Genomic DNA, 11,112 nt, shown 5'->3' on the forward strand with positions numbered 1-11,112 from the left:
CAAGGAATTGATTTGGACTAATAAAAAAGGCAGTCAGGGAAGGGTTTTGTCATTTTTAAGAGAGAATCCTAATCAGAGCTGTAGGACAGCCTAGCAAATGATTGTGATAGCACAGCAGAAAGCAAAGTGCACCATAAAACAGGGGAAGGAACAGTTCAAGCTGCTGCTGCTGCTAAACACTTTGCACTTCAAGCAATAGTTTTAGAGTAGTTTCAGTAAACGTGTAAGAACAGCCATACTAGCAGCTGCCCATCAAAAATTTCAACACATGTAAAAGGAAAAGACAAGTGGGCTTCTTTAGCTGATATGCAAATTAACTGGGAAAACTGGGCTAATAGCAACTGTGTCTTCACTTAGAAATCAGCTACACAGTATTTCAGAGATTCTGTTTCTAAGTTTCAGTGTGTGAGTCAAGAAATTTGACTCACAAGCTGATACAAAATAAAAAGCAAAGGATATGAGAAAGTGGCAGACCAGAGGGATTGGATTTGCTGGCTGCTACCTTGATAGCTTTTTTTGGCAGGAGATAAAGGTGACCTCTGATTTTAAGCAGCTAAGGGGGTTCACAACCTGAACTAGGGTCAATATCACAGGAGGAAATAAAATGCATGCTCTGCCCCAGAGTCTAACACATAAAATTGAATAAGCTGTCATCTTTAGGTAACTGTTTACTCTAGGGTGGAAATTAGTAGTTACTTTCCCAACACTAGTATCACATGAGACATAGTCATGATAACTCTGATTTACAGAGATGCATTTACTTTGACGATGTATTAACCTTTCTGAATGTTTTATTGTGTTTTTATGACAAATGAGATGTATGTTGCAGCCAAGAAAAATGGTTTACCCAGATTTCAAAATGTTACATGCTGGTCAGACTTTTACCTGGCATAAATCCAGAAGACTTCATCACCAATGAAGTAACATTGATTTATTACAGTGGAAGAACCAGCTCATAATTTTGAGAAGTGCCATGGTTTATTATCAGTCACTCTTTTTGCTTGGCAGGTGTGAGGGAGTTTGATATGCTTCCCATGGTATCTGTAATATCATGGCCATGAACACGAGAATGGTTAATTTGGTGCTGCCAAATATACAGGGCTAATTGAAAAGTGCTTTATCACTAAGTTCAGGTTTGGCTTAGATTCCCATCTGCCACAGAATAGTTCAAATATTAAGAATATAACAAAAAATGCATTGCTGACAGCACAGCTTTCTGTTAGGAAAGTTCCATATTTGGCTCTATGATATTGCGTGGTTCATATGCCTTGCAGGTTGAAATAATCCAATGAAGTTGCCACCAGCCTAAGTTTTATTATGTACATGCTATACAGCTATCTCCAAAAGACACACTAAAATATATTAAATTCTATTTTAAATACTCCAAGCAAGAGTAAATCTGTCATCTTCCAGGCTAAATTGTTATTAATTCTCAATAAATGCATGCTGCAGCTTATTTGGATGATGAATTTATTGGTTTTTTTAGTTATTTCAGCTCCTGGATTGTGGGTGAATTCTGATACTGAATATATTCTGGTTATTTAAAGTATTGGTACTCCACATACACTGGGAAGGTTTATACTTATTCTTCTCCATAGTAAACTAAATAGAGTGAATTTATGGCATGCCTTTCTCAGTCATTTTGGGAACCTTTCTTAGAACCTTTCTTAGTAAAAGTTTTTCCTTGGAGACAAGTACCAAATGGTAAGACATGGTATCCTTCTACCACTTATAGATATCTTGTCCTTAGAGGCAAGAAGACTTGCCTAATTTTGTTTCATTTTCTTATGCTTCCTAGGTTTACAGTGTATTAGGTGTGAGGAGGTGAGGTATTGAGTTTTTATTTTGTTTCTCCAGTTTTTCCACAACATTTTCACAGGGAAATGCTGTTCCACGTTGTCCTGGCAAATTTAAGAACTTGTTCTTTGGCCAGGATTTCCAGACATGTGTCAATTCTATTCTAAATTGAGGGTTTCAGCCATACTGCAAACAGGCCATGAGGTACCTGTGGAACAGCATACCAGCTACCACATGTTCAAAAATCTGAGGCATATGTAGCATGAGCATATTGTGGATGAAAAAAAGATGCAGAGTAACCCCATTGCTTTCTGAGAATATTTTAACTTTATGTATAAAGACACAAGCAACAGTTGTAAATAGTTATATGTATGAGGTTTTCTAAAAGTGCTGGACTCACTGGGCATGCAGTAGACAGTTTCCAAGCAATACATGTGTGCTGCAGTTTTCCAGGAAATTCCATGTTAGCATATGATGTTTATATGATGCATTTTACTGCATCATTTACACCAGAGCTCATGTCCAACACATTCCCTGAACTGACTCAATAGACTCAATGTAATTGATTCTTTCTGGAGCAAACTCCACTACCCTGCAAGGTATAGTCTTCATTCTTTATTACTAAGTGTGTTTCCTTGTGTTCTACCATACTAATATACACCATGGCTCTGACAGCATCCTAGCCAGTCAATTAGACACCTTTCTGTAGGAGAAAATTGTTTTCATTGTTAGTTACTTCCATGCTATCTGCAGACATCACTGGGCATCACCTGCGCTGCTGATAAAATTACTGAAAAATCTTGGAGGACAGATTGATCCCTACTGGTCTTTGCTAATAATGTCTTTACACCCTAACCAAAAATTATGTTTAGAGACCTGTCAGTGATTCAACTCCTATTACATCTACTGTGCCCTGTTATTTTTTTGTTAGAAATCTGCCAATATAAAAGTAGAAAATGTTAAATGTTTTTAAGAAATGCTGTTAAAAACTGTTGATGACATTGCCATATAAACTAGCAAGTAATCATGCCCAGAAAGACATAATAGAATTGTATCTTTTAATAAGATCCACTTCTCATCACTTGTATCAATTATATTTTTAACTTGAATTTCTATTGTTGACACTATAGACTTTCAGTGAACTGGTTTTTATTTTTTGTGTAAGGTTTGAATCAAGACAATGTTTGTTAAGTACCCCTAGTCATTATCAGAATTATTTTCTAATATCAAAACTTGATTTTTAAAATCCTTTAAAATTGTCTCAGATTAATTCAGACTTTTTTGACTCAAGCCAAGACCCCTTGTTTGCAAAGATGAACTCTTCAGCTATATCCTTGAAAGCACCCACTCCAGTCAGGTTAAAACATTATTTTAAAAGGGTTACATATTCTGGTATGGCATCATATTGTCCTGTTACATTATGTATAATAACAATAATTATTTTTTACATTCCTCTATTAAACCTGCTGTTCTTTCAATAAAATTTTATTACAAGTGGAAACTTTCTCTTGCTTTGGACCAATTGTGATTACACTTGTCCTGTGAATGTTTATTTACTGATTTTTCTCTCTATGGTTAATAATGGCCTGCTTCTTCATCTAATGTTCTTTTCTCTTCCAAAGGTACAAAAGATGTATCTTCTTCTTTCTTTCCTTCCTGTTGGTTACAGGTTTTGCTTTTGGGTGGGTTTCTTCTTATTATTATTTTTAGTGCAGTAATCTTGGTTATTGTCTTCTAAAATTGTTTAAAATTAAATTTTTGTTACAATGGGGAAAAAATAACTTATTAATTTGTGGCCAAAATAATTCCATCAAATATGCAGATCAACCAAGTATATAGTATCTTTATTTCCAATGGGAATGAGAAGGTTTTAATTAATTAAAATTTTAATGCAATTAATCTGTCCAGTTTGGGACAGGAGAGAGTATTTGTCATTTCCAGGTTCTGGCTTTTTTTGGTGTGAGAAAACAGTTCTATCTCAAAAATAGATTTCTCTTTTCTTACAGGTTTATACCTGCCTGGTTTCAGTTTCTTTTGCTTAGGCTGTCATGATTTGAGAGAAGATCATTGTTTGTTTAACTTTTATTTTCTCTTCATTTTTCTGTTCATTGAGAATAACTTGAAATATTAAGTGAGAATCTTGGTGCTGCGTAGAACTTCTATGATTTGTGGGTTTTTAACTGATGCTCAGAAGATATTAAGGATCCAATATAATGCTAGAGAAGTGGTGGGAACAGGTATGTATTCATTCCCTTGTTTTGATAAACAGGTGGAAGAAGGATTATTTGAATGTTCCTGTTTGGGAGCTGGCCCCTGGAGTTAGAAACAGTTTGTATTCCTCTCATGATAACCTATTTGAACCATCTGTGAAATGCATGGAGTGGATTAGTTCCTGAATTTGTTACTGTACCACTGAAATTCTTGTGAGCAAGACATCTGTTACTGGCATTTGTCATTCTCCTTTAGTTCACAAGTTTTTCTCATCTGGCTTAGTCTAACAGTGCTCTTCACCTCCTATTTCCAGTTGAATTCATCCCAGGCCACCATTTACCAAATATGATTCTTGTACTCTTCATGCTTGCTACTGCACACAGGGGTTCATCCCACTATGAGATTTGGGACCTCTCATACTGGAATATGCTGCCATGCAGGATTGAGTACGTCATTGCTTGAAATAGAATTTAACAATGGCCACATATCACGGACCAGATCCTTCTGAAGGCTCTGCTAAGGTACATGGAAAATGTGGAGATGACTAGTGGCAACCAGCATGACTTTGCCAAAGGTAGATCATGCTTGACAAATTTGGTGGTCTTTTACGATGGGGTCACAGTGTAGGTGGGCAATGGAAGAGCATCTGACATCATCTGCCTGGACTTGTGCAAACTGTTTAACAATGTCCCACACGATATCCTGGTCTCTAAATTGAAAAGATACATGGTTATGTATTTAATGGATGAACTCCACAGTGAAGAAGGAATTGGTTGGATGGCCACACTCAAAGAGCTGTGGTCGATTGTTCAATGTCTAATGACAACTGGCATTCCTTAAAGTTTAGTACTGGGACCCATAATGTTTAACATCTTTGTTGGCAATGTGAACAGTGGAACTGAGTACACCCTCAGCAAGTTCATTGATAATACCAAGCTGTGTCTTGTGGTCAACATGCTAGAGGGAAGGGAGGCCATCCAGACAGATGTTGACAAGATTGAATAGTGTTCCTGTGTAAACCTCATGAAGTTCAATAAGGCCAAGTGCAAAGCCCTGCACCTGGGTCAGGGCATTCCCAAGCACAAATGTATGTTGGGCAGAGAATGGTATGACAACATCCCTGAGGAAAAAGAATTGGGGATGATGGTTGATAAGAAGCTCAAAATGAGCTGGCAATGTGTGCTTGCAGCCCAGAAAGCCAACCATGGCCTGGGCTGCATCAAAAGAAGCCATACCAATAGGTCAAGGGGGGTGATTCTCCTCCTCTACTCCCCTCTTGTGACAGCCCACCTGCAGTACTGTGCCCAGTACAGTACCAACACATGAAGAACATGTGACTTTTTTTTTTTAAATAATCAGCCTTTACAATTGTGCAGCTTGAGCATAAATAATAAGCAAAATATCAGCTTTTGAAGAACAGTGTGGGTATAAAGACCGGACATTCACTTTGAGGTTTCTATTGCTTGAGTTACTAAAAATTCTTATTCCTAGCAAGCTATTTTTCAAAGCAGCTATCATGTATTAAAGGTGTCAGGAGTTAAAAAAATACTTCCTAAAAACACAATAAGCTTGCAAACAGAAGTTATGGGGAAAAGGGTCCAGTTTAAGTGACAGATGAAACATATTTTAATTGCCCTGAAAGCTGCAGAATTGTCTAGAGAATGGATGACCATATGAATTCTAGTGCACTTAGCCCTGCAGTGTTGCAAGGGCACTATACAAGTGCTTCAAATAAGAAGGATAATGGGTAAAATAGAGATGTATAACAGCTCTAGAAAAATAAGAAATCAGAAATTTGTTTTTTGAATTGTAAACACATGGATAACTGTAACAGTTCCACATCTGGAGGTAAAGGTTAAAATCGACTCCTCAGGTGCAGATGAAGAAAAGCAAATAATTTTTTGTATGCGTTTTTGGATCCTGTGGGTTTCTCCTGTAACAGTTCCCTTGGAACTGCTTTTTTCCCTGATAGGAGGAACTAATCTTTATGTACAGAAGCAGTGCCTGAAGAAATCATTAGGGCAATGAATATTTCAGAAGGAGCATGGGGAGCACTTCAGGGAGAAAGGCATATCAGCAGAAAACCTGTTCCAGGGAAGTTTATGGCATTTTAAATTATTTCCTGGCCTCTTTTTTGCATGTTAGAAGATCATTATATTGCCAACACACATGCATCAGACTCTTGAAAGCTGGATTTTTCCCTGCTACAAGGGAAGAATGTTACTGATAACTGTTCAGGAAATATCATTTATTTCTTATCAAATTTGCTGCAGTTATGTTTGGATTTTGTTTTTGTGATGGAGTGATGAATACCCAAGGGCTGGCATAAAAAGCTAGACATTGGCAAACCAGGGATATGTGGGGTAAAAATCTGCTACAGAACATGAGAGGTGAAAGTTGATACCTTGCTGTTGATCACATGCTTGTCCTCTTTGCAGTGACCTGCTTCCAGAACAGACACCAGTCCTTTCTTTGGCTGAGTTCCTGTAGAGTGCAATGAGTCACCCGGGACAAGCATGTGCATTGTCTCTGTGCAAGGCAGAGAGACTCTTGATGTGGCCAATGAACAGGGCTTGTCTGCAAGACAAGAACTCTGATGCCTTTCTTTGCCTGTAGACTGTGTGTGAGCTGTGGCAAAAAGGTTTGTGCTGGGGCTTGGACATCCAAACCTCCATCGAGGCTGCTCGCTACAGCCCTGCAGATCTCTGTCCCTCAGCTGAGACATCCAGGAGTACCATGTCCCTTTCGCTCATAGGGAGATGCTCAAGCAGGTGATTTAATGGGGTTTTCTGCCCCTGTCCCTCAAAAAAATCAAAAATTTGGGTGGTAGCTTGAGCATCCTTTGAACAAGAGAGCTAGAGCCAGCTGGTCAAGCATCTATCCCTCACTGTCATGAAAAAGAGGCAGATTTATTACGAAGTTGCTGTGAACTTCAAAAATGTACGATTCTAAGGCAGGGACTCAAAATTCTTTCTTTTGTCTTTGGAGGCAAGGCCAAGTAGAGACTCCAGTCTGAAAAGCTACCCATTAAGTACCATTGTTTCCTTCTGCAAGCCTCAGCACCCCACTCATGGGAACCTCTTGTGGCCTCAATGTTCTGTCCTTTGGAGGCTTTCCTGTGAATGAGCTACTACACAAGGCTCAACACCCAGATTCTTGGCACATATGCCTGCAACTTCAGGGACCCATGCTTGTGGGTCCTCCACACTTTATAAAACCTGACAAGTTAAGAGGAAGTAGAAAAAAATATAATCACAGGGTTTTTTTTTTCATCTGGGGGCTGCCTACTCCATGCAACCATTAATAACAGGTTTTGTTTCAGCTCAGTCAGTCCTGAGTGCTGTGCCTGCTGTGGCAGACAAGGTCTCATCTGCAAACCTCCAAGTCTCATGTGAACAACAGTGACAATGAAGAGAGTGCTTATTTGATGTTTTGTATTGAATTGTATTATAGCCAAGCTTTCCTTCCTCATGATTTGTGTGCAATAATACCCAGGGGAGTTCTCAGTCTGACTGAGGTTGGGCTTTTATAGTCCAGCCAGCAGCCCTGCCCTGCCTGTCTGCAGCTCATCCGTGCATCACAGCACACGGCTCCCTGTTGTGCAACTTTGTGCTTGGGTAGTAATGAAAATGGTTAAAGAAGGGGGAAATAACTAAACTAAACCTAAACTTGCTGGAATATCTTGGAGGACTCTGGATAAGCTATTGTGAGTCGAGTCTGGTGTGAAGACACCCCTGGTGTTAGCCTTTGGGGGTAGAATTTCACTATGAACTTCCTTTATGCTGAAATATCCTCACAAAGATGTACAACTGTGGTGGGCTGACCTTGGCTGCCTGCCAGATATTCACGGCTTCTCTTCTGTTCTGTCAACAGAACAGAGGGAGAAAATAGGGGAAATAAAAGCTCACTGGCTTAGATAAAGACAGGAAGATCACTTAGGAATTGCTGTCACAGGCAAAAGAGACTTTAGTTAATTTATTGTGGGGAAATATTAATTAATGGGGAAATATTACTTAATGGGGAGAATTAATTTATTGCCAATTAAATTAGAGTTGGATAGTGGAAAAAAAATAAAGACAAAAGCTAAAATATCTCTCCACCTCATCCCTTCTTCCAAGTCTTGAGTTCACTTCCTTCCCCGCTATTTCCTCACCCTTCCAAGCAGTGTAGGGGGCTGGAGGACTGTGGTCAATCTGTAATAGCTCCTCTCTTCTGCTTCTTCCTCTTAGCAACACTTTTCCAGTGCTCCAGTGTGGATCCATCTCGTGGGCTACAGATCCTACAGATTTCCTTCAGAAAATATCCATCACTCTAGCACAGGGTCTTCCAGGGGCTGCAGCTTGAGTGTCTGTTCTTACATGATCTCTCCAAAGGCTAAAGTAGAAGCTCTGCTCCAGCACCTGGAGCACCTCCTTCCACTCTTTTTCTCTCTCAATTCGGTGCTCACTAAGTTATTTTTCACACTTTTTTGTCCCCATTTGTCTATCATTTTGTGCCCTTCTTAATTATGTTTTACTTGAGATACTACAAATTTGGCTAAAGGGCCCATCTGTGTCTTGCAGTAGCATGGTTGTGAAGCTATATGTTCTGCACAGGGCAGCATCTGAACTTTACTGGCATCTGGGAGTTGCTGTCTTCTACAAATTGTACCATGTTACCTTGGGATAAAGGTAATAATCTCCATAGCAACTTGGATGGTGCTTTACTTTTGAAACTCTCTATATCTCACCCTACGAGTTTTTGGCATTTTGGTTTTTATGCATTTCCTTTGATTCTTTCCTCCATCCCACTGGAGGGGTGGGAATGAGTAAATGATTGCTTGGCATATTAGCTGCCAGCCAGAGGTCAAGTCAGAAAACAAATTCAGGATTTGCCAAACAAGTGGTCCTAGGAACACAGAAGCTCCCAGCTTCTGCTGGGTTAGAAATTTCTGCTTCATGTATAGTTAATATACTGGTCACAGCTTGAGGCAGCTTGTGTCACATGAGCTCCACAGCAGAAGGAACCTGTTATTACAGGAGTGGGGGAGAGAAACCGTCTTCAGATGAAACCTCACCACAAAGGTTTTAAAACAAATTTTTAAAACTAATTGGAATAAATTGCTAGGGCCAGATGTCATTCACCCATGAATATGAAACTGTTGAACTGCTAACTGTGGTTTGCAATAAATTCTTTGTATCGGTCTTAATGCCCAAGGAAAGTAAAATGGCAAGAAAAAAACTTTCTAAATGAGCTCCAGAGAAATTCTGGTAAGTATAAACAAGTAAATCAGTTTTTCATGAGAATAAAATTAGTAGGAGCTATGTAATAAAGAGATTTAATTAGCAGGCCCATGAATAAATATGATGCAGCAAATGAAAGTCAATAGGTTTTTGTAGGAAGAAGCCATTTGTCCCTCTGTGACAGATACAGGTGATACAGTCAATGTCATTTACCTAATTATGTAAAAAAGCCCTGAAAAACAGGTCTTCCTGAAAACAGGAAATTATCAGCAGCAGGTGTCTTTGTTGGCTGATAAATTACTAAGAGGTTAGGTTTTATAATGGAAATTCATTAACAATAAGGCCCCAGATCCTGTGTTTGGGACTTGGTGTGCTTAATATGCAAGCATATTTTGAACTTGGAGAAGGGGATGAATTGTGAAGTTAATGATGATGCAAATCTGGCAGTAAAGTTACAGTCTCTTCTTATCAATTACATGATACAGTGGCAGAAAACAGCATCAGTACCTGCTAAGTAGGAGAAATTCCCAGTTTCCTTTACATCTCTTTTTATACATATGCATATCTGTGTACATTTGCAACCCTAATGAACTCAAGCTACCATGTGGGAGAGACCTTAGGTTACTAAGAAACTCATGATTTTCTGAGAAGTCAAAAAAGCCAGATTACACTGCCACACATATATCTAGTATACCAAGGGTCTGAATACTGCAATATTTCACTTACCTGAGAAAGTGAGCGTTAGAACTCAAAATAGGACTCTGCTCTGGTAGGACTCAATGAGCGTTCAAGGTCGCTTCCACCCCTAACATTCTGTGATTCTCTGATTTGAACGACAATAAGCCTAATAGGAGAAAAGATTTAAAAACCTGGGATTCTTCATCCTGGAAAACAAGTGGTTGAAATGAAAGTATGGCCTAAAAATTTATTAATAAATTAATGGGGAGAAAAGGGTATGGATAAAAATACCTAGTTGTTATACAAGAAATAGAGGTCATCAACTGAAAGTGTTGGGAAAAAATATTAAGGCAAGTGAAAATGTTTTTCATCAAGCATAAATTGTGGCAAACATTGCCACATATGTCTGTGGATGTTTGCATACAAATTAGTTCAAACAGGACAGGTGTACTGATGAGTGTTAAACTTTGGAGGTCTGGATGTACACACTCTCTCACTGTACACTGTACTCTCTCACACTCATTGGAACCCCTTCTAGATTCATGCCAAATTTGGCATGAGAGCTGGGGAGGGAGGGAGAGAAATATAATCAGAAATATTTTTCCTTAAACTTGTTCTAGTATAAATATTTCAATCTTGAATTTTTAGTAATTCTCAAACTATTTTTTGCTTCAAATTAATTGTATACATGTTAAAAACAAAATACTAAATTAATTAAAATGTTAATTTCTGGTGAAACAATACTTTATCCTGAAAACAGAAAAAAATAGTACTACAAAAGTATGTGCTTTTAGTATTTATGATACTTTAGATCAGCAGACATATTGATAATCAGTTCCAATGCCTTAAATGGTCACAGAGGCAAAACTTGCTATGTTTACATGTGTCTTCAGATTGGTGACTGAGAACACTGACATATGGAAAAGATAATTTTGTCATTTCCTTTAGTTCTAACTATCTCTATGAGAAAAGGAAAGTTTATCCTGAAATATTCTACCAGTTTGTACATAATTCTAATGATATATAGTAAAAATATAATATATATATTACATATTATATTACCGCAGCATATATAACGTTTTGCTAGAAAGTGGCTTTACTTAATGCTTTACTTAATGGTACATGTATATATTAATCTTGGGAGTAAAAATGGAAAGAGAAAGGCTGAGAATTTCCAAACTAATACAGAAAGGACAAGGTTTCT

The sequence above is a fragment of the Calypte anna genome, chromosome 1 (assembly GCF_003957555.1).
Source record: "Calypte anna isolate BGI_N300 chromosome 1, bCalAnn1_v1.p, whole genome shotgun sequence".
NCBI classification, from domain to species: domain Eukaryota; kingdom Metazoa; phylum Chordata; class Aves; order Apodiformes; family Trochilidae; genus Calypte; species Calypte anna.